General features: G+C 39.8%; 1 protein-coding gene across 12 annotated transcripts in view; it reads left to right on the top strand.

The window, feature by feature from the left end:
* Positions 1–15,347, top strand: part of adgrb3 (adhesion G protein-coupled receptor B3) — a 91,603-nt gene that overhangs the window by 23,336 nt on the left and 52,920 nt on the right. The window lies entirely within an intron of this gene.

The following is a 15,347-nucleotide window of genomic DNA, read 5'->3' as shown; positions in this document are numbered from 1 at the left end:
TAAAGGTACACGTCAATAGAAGGGAAAAAAGAGTGTCCCGGCTTTGTCATTATAACAGTCAAAGGAATACCAAGAACTTTGGATTCCAGTCACATCAACTCGTGAGTTTCAATAATAATGCCTTTAAATGAAGCAAAGTTCTCATTAAAGGAATTTCAAACACCCCACTTGCTCTTGATTTTCATTCCACATCCCTACTGCTTTGTCCTTTAACATGGTGTTTTTGTAAAAACAGGGAGCCCAATTCCCCCACCCATGCTGTGTTATGCGCATTGGTGGATTTTGTTGCTAGGTAACAAAAAGTTATCCATGCGGTTACCTCCTCTGCTTTTCGGGATTTAATTAAGAAGCCGTTTTATTAAGTGTTATTTGCTCATTTTGGACCTGTACCCATCTGGTGCATTTGAGGCTGAACTCTGATTATCACACAAACAAAGCAGAGACGTGTCTCACCTGACACAGAAGTCTGAAGTGGTTCTTGTCTGGAAGTGCAGGAAAGCCGGAAAAGAAAGAAAAACAGGTCAGTGTTTTGAACCCTCGATGGGAGTTACTCCGTCAGCTTTTGAGTGGAAGAGAAAGAGAAAACGTCATTATAAGACACATTATTATACCACACAAGCTAAATCAAACAGACATCAGAAATGAACCCTCTGAGTTAGTTAACAGAAGTCTACTTGTTCTAACTATAAGAGCTTTACGGTCTCTTATGACCTCCTCTTTCTTGCTCAGAGATGTTGCTGAACAGAGGGAAGGAGTGACTCTAGTCGGCTCAAAGGAAGGAGGTGGTGGATAAAGAGTGTCATAGAAATGTAGAAAGAAGAATTTGGGAAAACAGCTATTTTGCAGGCATTCATTATGATGTGGTTAATAGTCCTTGTGTTTTTCTTTGCTGATGATTAATTGTTGTTTTGCACCTTTTAGTCAGCTAAATCCAACAAAAGCGATCACAAACATTTATGAAGGTCAACATTGCCATGCAGGTGGCTTTGTGAGACTGCACTTATACACAGCTTTGAGCTGCACTATCACTACTGTAGAGCTAATGTCACAGAGCAAACATTCTCCCAGTGACAACATTGACATAATGATGTTTAGCAGGTAAATATAGAGCAGGGATTTGGCGATTCACCAAAGTATTGGACACATTCTAAATGTGACAATGGCACAATCTGCATATTTATAATCAATTGTTCATGATAATGGGACTATTTATTTCTCTTATCATGACATTCTTGAATATAGCAGTAAATAATACTTGGTATTGATCTACAAACCAATAAGGCAGGTTCATCATACAGCAGCCTAATGAGAATAGTTTAGAAAAGTTTTTTAATTGTACTTTAATGACAGCGTGAGGTTTTTCAAACTTGTATTTAACTGAAATTTAATGGAGTTTTAATGGTTCAAGGAAGTGAACCCTGCGAGCATTAAAGTAGACATAAAGCTCTCTCGCTTACATCATTAGAATTAGTAAGTGTCGGCTGACCCTCAGAGAGGATGACGTAGCATTCAGCTCCTTGTAGGTGCAGTGAGGTGTGTTATTCTCCTAAATAAGCACTTCAGAGACACTAAGGTTAACAAAGATCCTCTGTTATGCACAGTGCCTTGCAATTGACTGTTTGCTGTGTAAAAGACCGGGGGTGGGAATGACAATGGTTGTCCAGTTCTCCAAAGTAAAATAAATACCGGTAACATAATGAGTGCAAAGAAAAAGTGGGAGATGAAGCTGCAGTCTTGAATATAATGAGGAATGACTAGAATGAGGAAGCATCTCCTGCCGATTAGTGCATTTGTGAGATTCCCCTAGGAAGTTCGCTGGATGTGCGAAATGCTTAAGAAGTGACAGAACGTTGTGTCTCCGGTGTGTGGTAAGAATGTGTCTTTCACAAAGAGAGGGGTCTCGGTTAATCATAAGTTGATGGTGGAGGAGGTCATCCTATGCAAGCTGACAAGCCGCTGCTGTGTGAGACATTAAAATAAGGAGAAACAAGAAGGGCTAATTTCTAATGCATTATTGAAAATTTCATATAATGAATCCAGTCTCCTGTCTCAGTGGGGTGCCCAGAGACACTGCTCCAACATCAAATGAAATGTTCTGCATTTTGCATTAGCGCATACATATAATCATGGAGAAAGTGCCGCTTGCCATAGATTTAGCTATTTACATGTCTGTGTGTATTAGATGAAAAACAGCAATAGATATGAAATCACAACATTAATTGTGTACAGGACAGACATAAGTTACAGAACACAGACATAAGTATGACCGAACACAAATATTACTAAAGCTTAGCAGAAATCTGTGCGTCTAAATGTCGGTGCTGTCTCCCTCAGGAATGCCACTGGAAATTGAGAGCAGGGAAAACTACATTTTTTCCATCAAAAAGAGCTTTGTAGACACTAATAAATAAATATGTTGCTTTTTAATGCCTTTTGTGACAAGACATATCCATAATATTTTGTAATCAGCCCCATTGTGAATTGGAATTGCGCTGTTATGTTCAATCCACGATGCAGACACTTAGGTGGGTGGAGGGGGGGGGGTGGGAGGGGGTGTTGGCCTTTGCTTGAGAGGTACATGCTGTACATTTCATCGTTGGGTTCACAAATAGCCATTTACCGGACATTGAGTTATGAAGAAGCTGTTAGTGTTACACCATACGTGGGTCTGGGAAAAGGTTTGCCAGGCTCATGGCTGAGAAAAGATACATGAAAAACAAGGGACATCTTGTATGATGGGGGACTTGCGGTGGGTAGCTGGCTGTTTGGGAGGGAAGGACTGTTTGGAGATCTGCAGCCCGGCTGTGTGGGAGCTGTTGGACCAGCTCTCCTGAGTATCAGATATAAAAAGCCATGTGATGGGCTTAGCATTGCATTCCTCTGTTAAGGAGTCGGCTACAGCCCTCAGCAGGCCGTGTGTGTTTTGAACATTTTAATATTCACGTGAATTGTCTATAGTATATTGGCTGGTTGAGGTGTCGCAGAAGCTACTTGAAATAGGAGGCCGAACCCTAACCCTCTGTTACTGAGGTGAAGGCGGGGCCGGTGAGCAACATTCCCTCCCCTGACAGGTGATTGCATGTCCTTGATGCCCCACTTTATCCGGATCAGTCCGCTGTCAATCTGGCTCTTTGATTTCGAGACCATCAGTGCAGCGACTTGACTGCCAGTGTTCTAAGCACAGCGAAATGTTCTGTGCTGTCAGCAACCAACAAAGTTTGGTTTGGACACATTGATCCCTTGGACAGTCAGTAAATCAATCAGTCATTGGTGTCTGTTTGTAATCTGACCTCAAATGGCACTCGCTCATGTTGTATTGAGTGACGCTTGCTTGCCACAATGCTGCACTCTCGCTAACGTAATACATTTCTAATACATTTCTTGGGTGTGGTGTCTAATTCAGGACGTTTACGGTGTAATGGACTCACTGCTGCCCCCTGAGGCTGGAGGCTTGCTGGTAACTGTCCCCTATCTGAGTAAAGTACACAACAGAGCCATGTGACCGTCCTAATACATTGACATATAATGCTACAGATATTAATAACAATGTATTTTACTGAATAATGACAATGTAGTTAACGAGAATGCAAGAAAAGGCTAAATCTTTTTGTAAAGCTAGGATCAATGCTAATTGGCATTTTGCTTGATAAATGACCTATATGATGAATTGGAAAATGAAATAGGGGCGAAATGATTACTCCTGAATGAAATAATTAGTCTGGCTAATGGCCCTATTATTTCAGTTCCATACAGAAGCACAGCAATATAGCAGGACATAGGTAGAGCTATTCTTCATCAACACCAGGGACTTATGTGATTAGCCCAAGTACTTTCTGGATGATAGATACCTCAACTCAAACAGTCGTTGATGTTAAAATATACTATTTAATGAAAACTGATCAATTGAAATAAATTTCAAAAAATGAAATTGTGCAAAATGATCAGAAACTATTTTTTATTAACTATTAGGTTTTTTCCTTATTGTATATTTTGACTGGGGTTTACATACAATATACATTAATTTCCAGTTAAAATCCTAGACCAGCTGAGATTTGGATGTCAGAAATTATATTCATCACCGCAAGCAGTCATCCATTCACTAGCGTTTTTCTTTATACATTAAGCATGCCATCTTATATATAGTCTAATAATGACCAAATGCAGAAGTTTGTTTTTTCATTTACTAACCCTAACCCATTTTTCAGCAGTTCAATTTCTTGCATAATATTCCTTAAATACAAGAATAGAAGCCTTTGATTTCCCACTTTTTTCCCACTTTTTTTAGTAAGCTTATGTTCATACAGATTCAATTACTGGATAAAAAAAGTTGATTTATGTGACCATCCAATGTTGCCTGTTATAAACTCAGGAGGAAATATAGAAAATATACATTCATCAGCGTCTCTAAATGCCATAATGAGGTTAAATTATAGTCAGCACTCAAACGGTTATTTCGCCTATTTGGTGTTCAAACCTTGTTTCACTGTCTAAGCAGCTAATTGTGCATGGGGGAGGGGGAGGGGGGGGGGGGGGGGAGGCATGCAGATATTGATGTCCTTGAACTTTTCCCTAGATGAATACATTCTAAGTAGATTAGAACAAGAGAGGGCATAAAAGGGGCATATTTTTTCCTTTGCTGATTAGAGTGAGAAAATATATGCATGTTTTTTGTTGCATTGGAAAGCTCATTAAGGCTGTTTTCACAGAAGTGCAAAGAAGTGGAAGGAAATGATTTTGTCATTCGACCTCACAAACAAATCGCAATTTGTTGGTTGGGAGAGAAACACAGAATGAGCAAGTAGCTGCTTTCATAAGGAGACGTTGGATGTGCCAGTCTGACAGCGGTGTATGTATTGATTATTAAACGCATGTACACAGCAACATTAATTCATCACAAGTACTGTACCCCAGCAAATAAGGAGTTATTCCAAGCAATTTGATTAATTCACTGTGAGAAGCATCCAAGCAAGATACCAATAAACTGCGAGAAATTATGTACAATACTTGCCGAGCCACGGCAGATGATTCTGCAAATTAGCCGCTTCACCGGGTGCCATCACTGAATTGAACAGAGGAATATGTTTTAAATCACCTCTTTTTATATGCTTTTAGAGCACCTTTGCCGAGAGGTTGAAGATTTGGGAGATTTGATTGCATATTGGACAGGTACATTGACAATAGTGCAAACTGGCTGACAATGGGTCAGACAGGCTATTCAGAAAAGCTACTGGGGGGCTTTGGGTGTCGTAGGCCTTTAAAACTCCACATTCCTTTGCAGTAAGTATCCTTCCAGCTCCCGATTTCAGTGGTCTATAGAGCACAGCTGAATGGACAGCAACCATTGTGTGCCCAGATAATGCACTTCAATCATCCTTAATGCCATCTCAGCCAAAAGAGGCTCGGAGGCTGAGTCGAGGGGCTTTATTTCCTCCCATATTCGAGAACAAAAATGGAAGTATTTTTTCACAAGATTTAAGGCCGAACTTGTTTGGCACACTAATTTTTCCTACTAATTCAGTAGAATCAAAGGTCTACGTTTCTACCGAGAGATGTGTTGCTGTCTACACGGATGGTGATGGGAAACACTGCAGTAGCTGTTTTTGATGGGGATCTGTTAGTAGTTTCTGGGTGCAAAACGATTGAGCAGTCATGTTTGGGTTAAAGCTGACTTCATTTACTCTGTTGAATACTCCTTTTTTTTTTACACATCGCTTAATATTCTGATCGTGAAAGGCTGCGGGGAAAGCTTGTGGCGTGGTAATCAATTCCATACATTGGCCATCGGTAAGATGTTGAATGGCTAATTGACCGCAGTAATGGTGCATGGCTATGTGGTGGTGGACTATGGAGACATGCACATTAAAAAACAATTAATTTCCAATACTAATGTCACTCTTGGCTGCCTTTGCTGCTGCCTATAACAAGGGGCTGTCACTGATTAGTAATTTCATACTCCATCTAGGATTTGATCCAGGCTATGCAAAGTAAGAAGGTCTTTTTGTTTAATAAAGATACTTCTTCTTTTTGTAAAGGCCCCTGATAAGAAATCAAGGAGTCTATTTTGTGGTTGATATGCACATTTAAAATCTTCCGCTCCCGGTTTGCAAAGATACAAGGTCACAGTCTGGTCAAGGACTGATTGCACTTTTTGCCTCAAGCCAGTGAGTCAGATTTATTTTACTCCTGTTTACAGCATATTTCAAGCGGCTGCAGCCAACTTTGCTCTTTGGCAGCTCCATGTAGCAACAATACATCATTTGGAACTTGAAATAACTTCACTAGCCAGAAAAGATAACTTGACTTTTATAAACTGCACTCTTTAATCCTAATAGGGTGGATTGGAACATTATAAAAAAGAAGAAAAGGCAGATTCTGTCCCTGAAAACCTTTGTTGATCTCACATTCTCAAACAAGGGAAAGGGAGCAACTTCATTAGTATTTTATTCTGATATTGATGAATGAATGCTGCTTTCATCCAAAACAGGGATGTTTTTGTTTTATCTTCCACCAGCATTGGCAATGCAGCTCTTTGTACAGAGACAAACAAAGTCGCATGTGCTCGACAACAAGTTCTTCATGTGTATTTTCCCAGAGAAAAACACAAAAAATTACACCTTTTTAAAAAACATTTCCATGAATGTGAAAACGAATGTTTTCCTATTTGCTTACGCTCTGGTCTTTCGTCAGTTCTCGAAAGGACAAATCCTAAAGCTTTTAGTGGATAATTTCCAAAATTTCTTTTTTATAAAAAATAAAAACAAAATAAATGGGGTATTCAGATATGCAAAAGTTTTGAATATAAGACTACGAGGAGGTGCATTAAACGTTTGTATTAGATGCTGTTTCACAGTGGACCCTTTCCAGTGTGATTAGTTTTCATGATAAAAAGGCATTATTTATTTGACTTTATCTCTTATACAAAATGTTTCCAGAGACCATCAGGTGGGTTAGTCCCCTGAATCTCAAAGTAATTGACCCTTTGTCCCGGGACTGAATCCCAGTAGTGTTTTCTCTCCTGTGTTTGTAATTTGCCCTCTCCCTCAACACTTTACAGCAGTCTAAATAAAGAATGGACACCAGTTAAGTGTACAGTCAACCTTATTTTACAAGAAACAGTCTTCGAGTGTGATCCGATCTCAATTAGATCAATGCCGGACTAAAATATAGAATGATGACGTACAGCGTAAGCCATATCCAGAGCAGCCGCGGACTGCTATCAAAACTTATAAGAACTGCGATGGTGTCTGCTGCTCCCAGACTTGGCATCAGAATCTATTAAATGAAAATCCTCGCTCCTCTCGTGCTCTTGTCTGAAGACATTTCAGCATCACCACTGTGTCTTTGTAATTATTTTTTGAGAGTGTACTTGCTTTAACATGAGGTCAGCCAATGAGCACAGACAGGGCATGTTGCAGGCATCTTCCCCATGACTAACTTGCATATGACACAATGTTCCCTGTGCTGATAGATGCAGGGTGGCAGTCTGAAGCAGTGGGCTTTACCCCTGCAAAGGGATCCGACATGATTGGTGCTGTGGAAAGGCTGACAGCATGAATTATGAAAGTCTCATTAGGGGCTGTTGGAAATGATTTATCCTGCTACAAAATATGTCCGTCCAACCCCATTTGCATCCGCGGTTTGAGAGTCCATATTTTGTTTTGCTCTTTTAATTTCCTGGGTGTATTATTTTTTACTGTTTATTATTGGGCAGCTTCCACGGACGACAAACCATGACTCTATTTAACGGAGGTCACTGCTTGGTATGCCAAGCAAAATAGCTCAGAAAAGGACAAGGTATGCTCTTTGAAAATTGGCTGCAGTCGCAAAGGTGTTAAAAAATGTGTCATGTTTCTCACTTGACAGATGCATTGCTTGGCATGGTGGCATTGAGCTTGGCAGTGTGTGTGACTGCCAGGTCATCTACTGGGGTTGTGTGTCTCTAAGGTAATGCCAAGAGCTGCTTCCAGTTTTTGTTTTCCAATGTCTTTTCCCGAGAGCTTTGTAGCAAAGCACACCCGCAAAGACAATGAAATCATCATTTTAAAACAAGGAGAAAAATAAATCTCTGGTTTTAAGGCGATTGGACAAAAATGACAAGAGAATATTTCATGACATTCGTTAAACAACTGACTAAAATCCCAGATTTGAGATGGCCCCATGCACAGTTTGCAACGTGTAGTTTCTACACTGTTCATATAATGTGACCCCTCTCTCTGAAATGGTTTAATTAGTAATCCGCTTCCATCCTTGTGTCTGTCGGTGCACAGTAGTCCTTTCAGTTTTGTCCCTGCAGCAGCCCCACTTGTAGTCACGGGTGGTTCAGCAGGGCTCCTTTTCGAAGAAAAAAAAAGGCTGGTGATTTTGCAAGTTATAAGCCGCAATCTTGGCATTCCTTTCACTTTAAAATGCTCCATAGGCGGATCCATTTTCTGATAGCATCATGCAGCAGAACTGAGAGCACCACACATTGCTCACATTATGATGCAGAGGGCGCATCTTTGTCAAAACCCAGAATAGATGGAAAGGAAATCTGCGTATCTTAACTTGTGGTTCTTGTTGTTTTCAATTTCTTTCCTCTCTCTTTTTTAAATCAGGTATACTTTCTGGACATCGACAATCAAGCATTTCTTTACAATCACAGTGATGTCGATGACCTTTTTACATTCTTGTGATGGCAGATTATAATAGTGGAGTGGGCTGAGCCGTGGAATACGCATCTGAACTGTGCGGTTTCTGAGTGCAGATTCAATTTAAACACGTTTGGATGGGCTGAGATGATATGAAGTCATACTGGTGAGGCCTGTGCCCTGAAGTGTAATGAACAGAGGGGGAATGATCTGCTCACGGCACCCAGCAACAGGGCTTCTTGATGCAGTGCTTTGATAACGTCAGAGCTCCATCTAGGTTGCTTTGTGAGGTACTGCTCGGCAACCCTTGTGATTTAGCATTGTGCTGTCAATTATCAATGCAATCTCAAGTAGCAACTAATTTGCCTTACAATCAGTAATACAAAATATATCCTCTCTCCTTACAATAGACTATTGTATTCTGAGCGCTTGGCTCAACACACTCACACTTTTTCCATGTTTATGTGGTTTCCCAGGACTTTTCAATGAGGTGCAGTGGCAGTTGCACAGAATTGCAATTTGGCTTCAATCTAAGTCATTAGGAGAGTCAACAGGAAGCAAACAGATGGCAGAAGGAATATGATGGATAATTGTACGTCTCGGAGGACAATTCCTAATTTGTATCTGATTCCGTGCAACCCTCTCATTTTCTTAATGAAGGACTAATTGAGTTTTTTAGATTGGCACTAGCATATGGGCCCATCAATGGTGGAGGGTTAGTATAATGGTTGTAAGGAGATACATTGAGCATATTTAAGGAGACTTATAAGATCATTTCTGAGTGGTAGTCCAATTTGAGGCCGGGGAAACACTTCAGTCCCGGTTAATGAGCTAAAATCTGATGCATGTCCATTACTTCATAATCATTATCATCGTATTCATATTTTTCTGTTGACATCGATGAGTAGTCTTCACAGATTTGTCTAAAACATTGATACTTACTCTAAGAATACACATTGTTTTCTAAAATGTTGGGTTATGTAGGATATGCTAGAATCTTTATATTTGCCTTTGAATGAGTTTTTTAAATGATTTAATGTCTTTATTATGTATTCCACTCTAACACAATAATATCAATGTCATTTCTCTTTTCTTTAGTTTTGTTATTATGAAGGTTATTTATTTTTTCTCTTTTTTACAAATAATTGTGATTGCTATTTTTGGCGGGGTTTTGGGGAAAAAATGAACCAGAACACGTTTGATCATTTTTTTTGCATTGATGTTCAGGTGATAATATCCAATGAACAGATGCTGTTGTTACAAACAAGTATTTCTTGACCTTTAAATGAGTTCAGAAATGTCTAAGCATGTGCTCCCTTTTAGCATTTGTAAAGGTTAATATCTCTAAGTATAGTTTTGCGTGAATGGTACAGTCTATCTAAACTCATTTCATTAATATATTTAGCATCTGTCCTGAAGATGACTGTTGTTGACACACATATAGAAGGGTATATATCGTCTCTCTGATATATCAAAGGGTGTTTCATTAAAGCAAAAATATGTTTTTTTAGGGGTTACGAGTTATTTGTCACAAGCTGATAAAAAGTTTATTCTTTCTCTTCTTTGGTTTAAAATCAAAAACAAATTTGAGCACCATGCAATCCAGATTATCACTACATTTGACCAAAAATTCCCCACTCTCAGATCAAACACGGTCCCTGGATAGTAAGGTGATCCTCTTACCGGTCTGCGTAGAACAGACTATACGCTCGCCTCTTCTGGGAGCGGTAGTGAAGTGCTTCTCATTAAGAGCAACATTTGAGACAGACAGGCAGGAAGCGGGGGGAGTCCCTGATGGACGCTGTTCAAAAAGGCACATTTCATGCAACGTTAGACACATCATTCATTGGACATGGCGATGGCTTTTATTGTCTCTCAATAAAATTACACATGGAACGTGTTCACACAGTGACGATGAACCTGGAAATCAAATGTCTTCCATTAGACTCTCTACAGTGTCCATGATTACCGTTTGCGTGAGCGCTGAAGTGACCTGCATGCAGTGAATGAAAGCGTCAGAGGTGGCAAAGGTCATGGACACGGGGAACCTGCATTCTCTTTGATTGGCTGCAAAGTCTGTATGTGTTTGTTATGTGTGCCGCATGTGCTTAGTTGTGGGACATTAATTAAACAAAGTGTAAATACAGTCACTAATTAAGCTTGAAAGCATCGACGAGCTGTGACGGGTAAGGAAAGCTTCGAGCCCACATAATAAGCCTATTCATGTTTGCACGTCTTTGACACTGTGATGAAAGCCTGTGTGTGAGAAACACCGTTGCCTCAAGTCGTGCGCCCTGGTAGCCCTCCATTATAACCTTCATCCATTGTCACCTGCTGAGGTCACAGCCCAGCGACAATAACCCCACTGGCGCCTGTTATGCCGGTAATTTGAGCAGACATTCAGTTACATTCGGACCAGAGGTTTTTATTGTTTTGCCGACTTTCTGCTTCCGCATGCAGCGCTAGCTTTGCTAACACATGCGCCCCCAGAGACCCGTTTCCAAAGCTGATTGAACCAGAAGAGTGATTCCCCTGTCCTTTTCGGCGCGGCCAGACATATCTCAAGATAAGATCAACTTGCAAAGCAGCCTCATTCACGAGACCAGCCACTGAATCACTTCAGTTTCCTAAAGTTGAGAGGAAGGCATTATTGTTGAAAATAGCCTAATATCATGCCTCACCCTTTTATCACTGAAGCAGACAAAATGGCTGCCACTACGAACTGATGGCACATCATGGCAGCAGCGTGCACTTTTTACTTGCCCCGTTTACAAGATACATGTGTGTACTTGATGGAAGTAATTAAAGGTCTGCTTCTTCCAGAGGAGCGTTTGAATATGTAGAACTTGACTGACAGGAACAGGGTTTATGCATTATTTTGTCTGTCTTTGTGGATGAGTGTTTTTCGTGTGAGCGTTAGGTCATTGTTTTTACTTTGTTTAATGCCTTAGCCTTGACAGTGAGCTCATAAACGAGAGGTTCCCCAAATATTACATTAGAATAAAACGCATCACAAGATGTCGGACACATTCGGTTGAGCCTGCTTGGATGTCCGGGCTGTCAAAAGAAGCCGATGTTAATAACCATAGAGAGACGGGGAGCAAAGACTGACAAGGAGTTATTTTGGTTCCTGTGTATCTATAGTGAGTCACACAGATCATCAGTAAATCAGTGAGACAGTGAGTCTGAGAAAGTACATGAACATAAGACGAAAGACTTTAGCGTCCTGATGCTACCCAATACGGTTAGAACTAACGTTGATGGTTGCAGTCGTTGTACACAGTGTTCTGAGATTAGTCTATTTAAAATTAGGCTATGAAAATATCCATCAACTACCGATATGTATTTGATCAGCTTCTTCATAAACATTTAAAAAGAACCCTTTTATTTCCGATGGCAGTAATGATTGTGTTACAATGCCCCTTTGCCTCACTTTACTTTGTGAATACAGCACACTGGACTGAACGTAGATTATATTACTGTATATGTCTGCTCTCTGCAGATTGCAGGCATTCAATATAATCCATAATGTTCTGGCTGTAAAGCATTTTTGGAATAGTTACTTGTAAGAAATAATATTCTCCAGACGCCACTACTTCCTGTCTGTCTGTTCCAATTGATACAGATTGGTTGATTGGATATGTCGAAGAATGAAAAGTGTTTATTGCTAATCTGTCGGCCAAGGTCATCAAAGTAATTCAGCTTTCCATTTCAGTAGTATAGAAGTATTTCAGAAAATGTGCAGAAAATGTGCACAAGTTGAAAGAAAGGGTCTTTTGACTTACTTTTGTACAAGAAAAATAATGTGAAGAAATTGAGTCTCTTGTGGGTTTAGAGAGAACAGCTGACGGACTGCATCCGTTTTTTTTCTTCCAGTTGATTTGCCACTAGACACAAGTATATATATATATATATACATACATATATTACATATGTATACATATACATATATTTGTATAAAAGGATGCATGCCATCAAGGTTATGTGATTTAAAACCAAATGAATGAATCTGCCGTTGCACAAAAGAAAGCCAACTGTGATGGATTTGGCTGAATGGCATTGCCTCTCCTTTGCAGTTGGAGCTTGACGGTTGATGGATGTCATCAATAAGTATTCTCTTTAGTTCCCGACTGAAGGACAGATACCTCGTAAATCTTAAACTTAATTTTCTTAAACACACAGCGTTAAAATGTTCTGAATATTTGCCAAAACATTGAAATCACGCTGTCTCAAACGGAGGAAATGTTTGAAAGGTAATGACACGCTAAATGCATCATCTGCGCTTTCTGCCTGTTTTTTTTGTGCCACTTTGAGAAATGACAATCAGCTTGTCAGTCCACTCGCCATAATCCTGGTTTGATACGTACGGTCATACAGCCACGGACTTAAACACCATCCTTGCAGTTCAATTAAATGGCTGGGATTAATTCTCAGGACTTTTACAGCGTCATGTTTTGACATGCTGCTCTTTTTAATTGTAATTTATAAGTTAGGGGAAACATGTTGGCTTTGCAATAGGCTCTTGGATAATATACACTTAATCTGAGACACTTTTTCTTTCGCATCATTTTTGTACCACAGGCTGTTTTATTTTTTAATAGCTTCCTGATGTGCAGACTGATGTGCCTATAATTAGTCAGACATCGTTAATGACAGGATGAATCCATGATGAAAAACCTCTATTTAAAAATGTGAAGTTTGATTCACGCAGCATGGGCTCTGTAATGAGTTCACAGTAAGTACCTTACCAACATCACACTTAATGACATTTTTATAATCTCTCATGTTTCAAAGCGTTGTTGTATTGTTCATCATGAGCTGCCGAGAGCTAAATTAGATTAGGTGTGACTGACTGTCAGCCTACTGTTCAACACGCTGAGTTGATCGATGTTCAGAGGCAAAGCTTTTCCAAAAGGTATAATGGTGTTATGACCAATAATGGGCAAAACCAGGCATGATCATTCGTATCTAAAAAGGATATTATAGAAAATATTCCAGTTCGATATGTGTCTCCCTTGATAGAGGAAAAGCTGTTTCTGGATAAACAATATTAAACTGGGGAGGAATTATTTCCTTTTTGTATACAGAGGGATGTTCTCATATAAAATAAGCTATTGTTGCTATATTATGCAATAAAGGCTAGAAGGGTGTATCATTTTGATTACACTTTTTTGTAAGTATAAAACTATTCAAATTAGTCAGTTCATACTCATTTGTACACATCGGTCCTGCCCTTCTGAGCTTAGTGAACTGAAAGTGCAACTGTAAGCTGTAAGTTTTAAGTTTCACTCATATAAATTCATTAAAAAGCAACGGGCTAAATGATGGGATTGGTTCAAGATCCAACACACCACTGGGTAGAGCCCAAAACACAGCATAGAGTTTAGAGACAACATGTCAAAGTATTAGCTAGTTGTTAGCGTTGCGTGACTGAGAGTAAGATCAACAGCCCTTCGGTTGGTCCAACCAACTCTGTATCTGCACATTTTCTTCCGAGTTCACACTGTGCTGTTAACAATTGTGGACACGGTCAAAACGTAAAGAAAGATCATTGAACGTGTTTATTAAGCTCCTGACTTTGTGCAGTCGTGGTTCTGCAGATCCCAGTCAGCATCAACAGGCTGCGGTGTCTGTTTCTACCTACCGGCTTTCTCTCCTTCAATTTTACCCTCTTAAATTATTCTAATTATTCATGTAAACATGGTTCTCCTGATGATATATTGTGGAGGTGTGTTGTTTTAATGTAGCTGAAAACAAATGATTATTTATATATGTTTCTTAATCCAATCATGGAACATGTCTGTTGATACAAACGCCGACAGTCGGATGCGTGGACCAGACAACTGTCGCCTCTCACAGTCAAGCGATTTACCGTGTAATTAGTCTTCAAATTTCAGCTTTCATTGAAACATGATTAGACGAGATGACAGGTGGGCCTCATTATGAGGGAGATCCGTCTTTCTAGACGCACAGTGTGCTTGAGGGGAGACAGACAACTGACGCAACCAATTGGATTGGAATCAAACATTTAAATGTCCTCCCTATCAATTGCTGACGCATTGTATTGTCTAATGTACTAACATGAGCTATGTGTGAATTTGTTGTTGGTGCACCACCTGCATTGCCTATTTGCACATTATATAATCACCTCATTAGGACCACACTGCCGGAAGTAATGCCAGCTTGAGATGGGAATTTGAAGACAATTTGCGTCAGCAAGAGACACAATGTTCCACAGCGTGTCGGATTTACTTCAAACAGCTGGTTCAAATTCTTAACAAAATGCAATCGTGCAAGCATCGCTTTTCTCAGTGTGGGCTAAGAACATTGTGCTCATTGTCTCTTTGTCCCTTCATAGGAAACAAAGAGGCCATGCATTCTAATGAATACAGCTCAGAATACATTTGCTTAATTTCACAAAGGATCACCAAATTTTACCAAAAGGAAATACCACAAAGATGACATCATGTTTAGGAAACTGTGGATCAATAGCATGCTATGTCCATGAACCCCTCCTCTGTGGCTTTCTGATGGCTTACACATTTTTACTTTAATTTTCTTTTCTTTTCTGGGTATGCAGAAGGGTAGGGAGGGAGGGAGGGAGGGAGGGAAGGAAGAAGGAAAGGAGAAAGGGAGGGAGGGAGCTGCTCTGATAAAGTGTTAGTCTTAAAAAAACATTAAAATGTGAGTTTATTTGCATGTTTGCTATGTGTCTACGCT

Source organism: Gasterosteus aculeatus, chromosome 6 (genome assembly GCF_964276395.1).
Source record: "Gasterosteus aculeatus chromosome 6, fGasAcu3.hap1.1, whole genome shotgun sequence".
Taxonomy (NCBI): domain Eukaryota; kingdom Metazoa; phylum Chordata; class Actinopteri; order Perciformes; family Gasterosteidae; genus Gasterosteus; species Gasterosteus aculeatus.
This window is presented reverse-complemented; position numbering and strand designations above follow the sequence as displayed.